This window comes from Gopherus flavomarginatus, unplaced genomic scaffold, assembly GCF_025201925.1.
Source record: "Gopherus flavomarginatus isolate rGopFla2 unplaced genomic scaffold, rGopFla2.mat.asm mat_scaffold_92_arrow_ctg1, whole genome shotgun sequence".
Taxonomy (NCBI): Eukaryota; Metazoa; Chordata; order Testudines; family Testudinidae; genus Gopherus; species Gopherus flavomarginatus.
This window is the reverse complement of record NW_026115180.1, coordinates 533892-541385: the sequence shown is the minus strand read 5'-3', so window position 1 is coordinate 541385 and position 7494 is coordinate 533892.

The following is a 7494-nucleotide window of genomic DNA, read 5'->3' as shown; positions in this document are numbered from 1 at the left end:
TCCTGGAGCTGGGGTCCTTGCCCCCACGGCCTGAGCCGCTGGAGCTAGGGTGGGGCTCCTGGAGCTGGGGTCAGGGCTCCAACGCTTGGGGCTGTTGTAGCTGGGGTCAGGGCCCGCACGTGTGGGGCCCCTGGAGCTGGGGTCAGGGCCTCACGTGTGGGGCCCCTGGAGCTGGGGTCAGGGGATGCACGGGTTGGGACCCTGTAGCTGGGGTTAGGGCCCCAACGGGTTGGGCCCCTGGAGCTGGGGTCAGGGCTCCAGACAGGTTGGGTCCCTCGAGCTAGGGTCAGGGCCCGCATGGGTTTGGCCCCTGGAGCTGGGGTCAGGTCCCCAGCGGGTTCGGCTCCTGGAGCTGGGGTCTGGGTCCTCCATGGGTTGGGTCCCTGGAGCTGAGGTCAGGGCCTGCACGGGGTGTGCTCCTGAAGCTGTGGTCAGGGCCGCCACGGGGTGGGCCCCTGGAGCCGGGGTCAGGGCAGGCACGGGTTGGGCCCCTGGAGTGGGGGTCTTTCCCCCGCAGGCTGAGCCGCTGGAGCTGGGGTCAGGGCCCGCACGGGCTGGGCCTTTGGAGCTGGGGTCAGGGCCCGCACGGGTTGGGCCCCAGGAGCTGGGGTCAGGGGTCCGCACAGGTGGGGCTCCTGGAGCTGGGGTGAGGGCCCCCACGGGTTTGGCCCCTGGAGCTGGGGTCAGGGCAGGCACGGGGTGGACCCCTGGAGCTGGGGTCAGGGCCCCACTGGATTGGGCCCCTGGATCTGGGGTCAGGGCCCCCACGGGTTGGGTCCTTGGAGCTGGGGTCAGGGCCCCCACGGGTTGGGCCTCTGGAGCTGGGCTCAGGGCCCCGACGGGTTGGGTCCCTGGAGCTGAGGTCAGGGCCTGCACGGGGTGTGCTCCTGAAGCTGTGGTCAGGGCCGCCACGGGGTGGGCCCCTGGAGCTGGGGTCAGGACACGCACGGGGTGGGCCCCTGGAGCTGGGGTCAGGGCCCCACTGGATTGGGCCCCTGGATCTGGGGTCAGGGCCCCCACGGGTTGGGTCCTTGGAGCTGGGGTCAGGGCCCCCACGGGTTGGGCCTCTGGAGCTGGGGTCAGGGCCCGCACGGGTTCGGCTCCAGGAGCTGGGGTCAGGGGTCCGCACAGGTGGGGCTCCTGGAGCTGGGGTCCTCGTCCCCACGAGTTGGGCCCCTGGAGCTGGGGTCTTTCCCCCGCAGGCTGAGCCGCTGGAGCTGGGGTCAGGGCCCGCACGGGCTGGGCCTTTGGAGCTGGGGTCAGGGCCCGCACGGGTTGGGCTCCAGGAGCTGGGGTCAGGGGTCCGCACAGGTGGGGCTCCTGGAGCTAGGGTGAGGGCCCCCACGGGTTGGGCCTCTGGAGCTGTGGTCAGGGCCTCAGCGGGTTTGGCCTCTGGAGCTGAGGTCATGGCCCACACGGGTTGGGCTTCTGGAGCTGGGGTCAGGCCCCGTATGGGTTGCACCTCTGGAGATGGGGTCAGGGGCCGCACGGGTTGAGCCACATTAACTGGGGTCAGTGCCCCACCGGATTGGGCCCATGGATCTGGGGTCAGGCCCCGCATGGGTTGGGCCCCTGGAGCTGGGGTCAGAGCCCGCACGGGGTGGGCCCCTGGAGCTGGAGTCAGGACCGGCACGGGTTTGGCCCCTGGAGCTGGGGTCAGTCCCCTCACAGTTTGCATCCCTGGAGCTGGGGTCAGGGCCCCACCGGATTGGGCCCCTGGATCCGGGGTCAGGCTCCGCACGCGTTGGGCCCCTGGAGCTGGGGTCAGGGCCCCAACGGGCTGGGCCCCTGGAGCTGGGGTCAGGGCCCCCACGGGTTGGGCCACTGGAGCTTGGGTCAAGGCCCGCACGGGCTGGGCCTCTGGAGCTGGGGTCATTGCCTCCACGGGCTGAGCTGCTGGAGCTGGGGTCGGGGCCCGCAGAGGTGGGGCTCCTGGACCGACGGTCAGGGCTCCCATGGGTGGGGCTCCTGTAGCTGGGGTCAGGGCCCGCTCGTTTGGGGCCCCTGGAGCTGGGGTCAGGGTCCCCACCGATGGGGCCCCTGAAGCTGGGGTCAGGGCCCCAACGGGTTGGGCCTCTGGACCTTGGGTCAGGGCTCCCCATGGGTTCGGTCCCTGTAGCTGGGGTCAGGGACCCACAGGATTGGGCCCCTGGATCTGGGGTCAGGCCCCGCACAGGATGGGCCCCTGGAGCTGGGGTCAGGGCTCCCCACGGGTTGGGTCCCTGGAGCTGGGGTCAGGGCCCGCACAGGTTGGGCCCCTGGAGCTGAGGTCAGGGTCCGCACGGGGTGGGCCCCTGTAGCTGGGGTCAGGGCCGGCACAGGTTGGGCCCCTGGAGCGTGGGTCAGGGCCCCCACGTGTTAAGCCTCTGAAGCTGGGGTCAGGGCCCCCACGGGTTTGGCCTCTTTAGCTGGGGTTAGGGCCACAACGGGTTTGGCCCCTGGACCTGGGGTGAGGGCCCGAACGAGTTGGGCCCCTGGAGGTGGGGTCAGGGCCCCTACGGGTTGGGCCCCTGGAGCTGGGGTCAGGACCCACACTGATTGGGCCCCTGGAGCTCGGGTAAGGACCCCCCACGGGTTGGGCCCCTGGAGCTGGGGTCAGGACCCCAACGTGTTGGGCCCCTGGAGATGGGGTCAGGCCTTGCACGGGTTGGGCCCCTGGAGTTGGGGTCAGGGCCCCCACGGGTTGGGCCCCTGGAGCTGGAGTCAGGGCCTGATCGGGTTTGGCCCCTGGAGCTGGGTGCAGGGCTCCGACGGGTTGGGCCTCTGGAGTCTGGGTCAGAACTCGCACGGGTTGGGCCCCTGGATCTGGGGTCAGGGCCCCCACGGGTTGGGGCCCTATAGCTGGGGTAAAGGCCCCATCGGATTGGGCCCCTGGATCTGGGGTCAGGGGACGCACGCGTTGGGAGCCTGGAGCTGGGGTCAAGGCCCCAACGGGTTGGGACCCTGGAACTGGGGTCAGGGCTCCCCATGGGTTGGGTCCCTGAAGCTGGCGTAAAGGCCCGCACGGGGTGTGCTCCTGGAGCTGTGGTCAGGGTCTCCACGCGTTCGGCCTCTGGAGCTAGGGTCAGGGACCGCACAGGTGGGGCCCTTGGAGCTTAGGTCAGGGCCACCACGGGTGGGGCCCCTAGAAGTGGGGTCGAGTCCCGCACAGGAGGGGCTCCTGGAGCTGGGGTTAGGGCCGTCACGGGTGGGGCTTCTGTAACTGGCGTCAGGACCCGCACGGTTGGAGCCTGTGGAGCTGGAGTCAGGTCTCCCACGGGTGGGGCCCCTGGAGATGGGGTGAGGGTCCCAACGGGTTTGGCCCCTGGACCTGGGGTGAGGTCCCGCACGGGTTGGGACCCTGGAGCTGGGGTCAGAGCCCCCACTGGTTGGGCCCCTGGAGCTGGGATCAGGGCCCCCACGTGTTGGGCCCCTGGAGCTGTGTTCAGGGCCCCACCGGGTTGGGCTCCTGGAGCTGGGGTCAGGTCTTGCACGGGTTGGGCACCTGGAGCTGGGGCCAGGGCCCCCATGGGTTAGGCCCTGGAGGTAGGGTCAGGGCCCCGATGGGTTGGGTCCCTGGAGTCGGGGTCAGGACTCATTCGGGTTGGGCCCCTGGATGTCGGGTCAGGCCACGCACGGGTTGGGCTCCTGGAGCTGGGGTCAGGGCCCAAACAGGCTGGGCCCCTGGAGCTGGGGTCAAGGCCCCCACGGGTTTGGCCACTGGAGCTTGGGTCTTGGTCCGCACGGGCTGAGCCTCTGGAGCTGGGGTCCTTGCCCCCACGGGCTTATTCGCTGGAGCTGGGGTCGAGGCCCGCACAGGTGGGGCTCCTGGAGCTGGGGTCAGGGCTCCCACGGGTGGAGCTCCTGTAGCTGGGGTTAGAGCCCCCACGGGTGGGGTCCTGTAACTCCGGTCAGGGACCGCACGTGTGGGGCCCCTGGAGTTGGGGTCTGGGGACGCACGGGTTGGGACCCTGGAGCTGCGGTCAGGGCCCCTACGGGTTGGGCCCCTGGAGCTGGGGTCAGCGCTCCCCACGGGTTGAGTCCCTGGAGCTGGGGTCAGGGCCCGCATGGGTTGGGCCCCTGGAGCTGGGGTCAGGGCCGGCACGGTTTGGGCCCCTGGAGCGGGGGTCAGGGCCCCCACGTGTTAGGCCTCTGGAGCTGGGGTCAGGGCCCCCACGGCTTTGGCCCCTGGAGCTGGGGTCAGGGCCCCAACGTGTTTAACCTTTGGACCTGGGGTTAGGGCCCGCACGGTTTGGGCCCCTGGAGGTGGGGTCAGGGCCCCCACGTTTTGGACCCCTGGAGCTGGGGTCAGGGCCCACACGGGTTGGGACCCTGGAACTGGGGTACGGGCCCCACCGGGTTGGGCCCCTGAAGATGGGGTCAGGCTTTGCACGGGTTGGGTCCCTGGAGCTGGGGTCAGGGGCCCCATGGGTTGGGCCACTGGAGCTTGGGTCAAGGCCCGCATGGGCTGGGCCTCTGGAGCTGGGGTCCTTGCCGCCACGGGCTGAGAAGCTGGAGCTGGGGTTGGGGTCCGCACAGGTGGGGCTCCTGGAGCTGGGGTCAGGGCTCCCACGGGTGGGGCTCCTGTTGCTCGGTACAGGGCCCAAACGTGTGTGACCCCTGTAGCTGGGGTCAGGGCCCGCACGTGTGGGGACCCTGGAGCTGGGGTTAGGGGACGCACGGGTTGGGAACCTGGAGCTAGGGTCAGGGCCCAAACAGGCTGGGCCCCTGGAGCTGGGGTCAAGGCCCCCACGGGTTTGGCCACTGGAGCTTGGGTCTTGGTCCGCACGGGCTAGGCCTCTGGAGCTGGGGTCCTTGCCCCCACGGGCTTAGTGGCTGGAGCTGGGGTCGAGGCCCACACAGGTGGGGCTCCTGGAGCTGGGGTCAGGGCTCCCACGGGTGGAGCTCCTGTAGCTGGGGTTAGAGCCCCCACGGGTGGGGTCCTGTAACTCCGGTCAGGGACCGCACGTGTGGGGCCCTTGGAGTTGGGGTCTGGGGACGCATGGGTTGGGACCCTGGAGCTGGGGTGAGCGCTCCCCACGGGTTGAGTCCCTGGAGCTGGGGTCCGGGCCCGCATGGGTTGGGCCCCTGGAGCTGGGGTCAGGGCCCGCACGGGGTGGGCCCCTGGAGCTGGGGTCAGGGCCGGCACGGTTTGGGCCCCTGGAGCGGGGGTCAGGGCCCCCACACGTGTTAGGCCTCTGGAGCTGGGGTCATGGCCCCCAGGGCTTTGGCCCCTGGAGCTGGGGTCAGGGCCCCAACGTGTTTAACCTTTGGACCTAGGGTTAGGGCCAGCATGGTTTGGGCCCCTGGAGGTGGGATCAGGGCCCCCACGTTTTGGACCCCTGGAGCTGGGGTCAGGACCCGCACTGATTGGGCCCTTGGAGCTGGGGTCAGGGCCCACACGGGTTGGGCCCCTGGAACTCGGGTACGGGCCCCACTGGGTTGGGCCCCTGAAGATGGGGTCAGGCTTTGCACGGGTTGGGTCCCTGGAGCTGGGGTCAGGGCCCCCATGGGTTGGGCCACTGGAGCTTGGGTCAAGGCCCGCACGGGCTGAGCCTCTGGAGCTGGGGTCCTTGCCCCCACGGGCTGAGCCGCGGGAGCTGGGGTTGGGGCCCGCACAGGTGGGGCTCCTGGAGCTGGGGTCAGGGCTCCCACGGGTGGGGCTCCTGTAGCTCGGTACAGGGCCCGCACGTGTGTGACCCCTGTAGCTGGGGTCAGGGCCCGCACGTGTGGGGACCCTGGAGCTGGGGTTAGGGGACGCACGTGTTGGGACCCTGGAGCTGGGGTCAGGACCCCAACGGGTTCGGCTCCTGAAGCTGGGGTTAGAGCTCCTCATGGATTGGGTCCCGGGAGCTGGGGTCAGGGCCCGCATGGGTTTGGCCCCTGGAGCTGGGGTCAGGGCCCGCACAGGGAGGGCCTCTGGAGCTGGGGTCAGGGTCGGCACGGGTTGGGCCCCTGGAGCAGGGGTCAGGGCCCCCACGCGTTGGGCCTCTGGAGATGGGGTCAAGGTCCGCACGGGCTGGGCCCCTGGAGCTGGGGTCAGGGCTCCCCACGGGTTGGGTCCCTGGAGCTGGGTTCAGGGCCCGCACAGGTTGGGCCCCTGGAGCTGAGGTCAGGGCCCGCACGGGGTGGGCCCCTGTAGCTGGGGTCAGGGACGGCACAGGTTGGGCCCCTGGAGCGTGGGTCAGGGCCCCCACGTGTTAAGCCTCTGAAGCTGGGGTCAGGGCCCCCACGGGTGGAGCTCCTGTAGCTGGGGTTAGAGCCCCCACGGGTGGGGTCCTGTAACTCCGGTCAGGGACCGCACGTGTGGGGCCCCTGGAGTTGGGGTCTGGGGACGCACGGGTTGGGCCCTTGGAGCTGGGGTCAGGGCCCACACGGGTTGGGACCCTGGAACTGGGGTACGGGCCCCACCGGGTTGGGCCCCTGAAGATGGGGTCAGGCTTTGCACGGGTTGGGTCCCTGGAGCTGGGGTCAGGGCCCCCATGGGTTGCGCCACTGGAGCTTGGGTCAAGGCCCACACGGGCTGGGCCTCTGGAGCTGGGGTCCTTGCCCCCACGGGCTGAGCCGCGGGAGCTGGGGTTGGGGCCCGCACAGGTGGGGCTCCTGGAGCTGGGGTCAGGGCTCCCACGGGTGGGGCTCCTGTAGCTCGGTACAGGGCCCGCACGTGTGTGACCCCTGTAGCTGGGGTCAGGGCCCGCACGTGTGGGGACCCTGGAGCTGGGGTTAGGGGACGCACGGGTTGGGACCCTGGAGCTGGGGTCAGGACCCCAACGGGTTCGGCTCCTGAAGCTGGGGTCAGAGCTCCTCATGGATTGGGTCCCGGGAGCTGGGGTCAGGGCCCGCATGGGTTTGGCCCCTGGAGCTGGGGTCAGGGCCCGCACGGGGTGGGCCTCTGGAGCTGGGGTCAGGGTCGGCACGGGTTGGGCCCCTGGAGCGGGGGTCAGGGCCCCCACGCGTTGGGCCTCTGGAGCTAGGGTCTTGGCCCCCACGGGTTTGGCCCCTTGAGCTGGGTTCAGGGCCTACACAGGTTTGGCTCCTGGAGCTGGGGTTAGGACCCGCACGGGCTGGGCCCCTGGAGCTGGGGCCAGGGCCCCCATAGGTTAGGCCCTGGAGGTAGGGTCAGGGCCCCGATGGGTTGGGTCCCTGGAGTCGGGGTCAGGACTCATTCGGGTTGGGCCCCTGGATGTCGGGTCAGGCCCCGCACGGGTTGGGCTCCTGGAGCTGGGGTCAGGGCCCAAACAGGCTGGGCCCCTGGAGCTGGGGTCAAGGCCCCCACGGGTTTGGCCACTGGAGCTTGGGTCTTGGTCCGCACGGGCTGGGCCTCTGGAGCTGGGGTCCTTGCCCCCACGGGCTTAGTCGCTGGAGCTGGGGTCGAGGCCCGCAGAGGTGGGGCTCCTGGAGCTGGGGTCAGGGCTCCCACGGGTGGAGCTCCTGTAGCTGGGGTCAGAGCTCCCACGGGTGGAGCTCCTGTAACTCCGGTCAGGGACCGCACGTGTGGGGCCCCTGGAGTTGGGG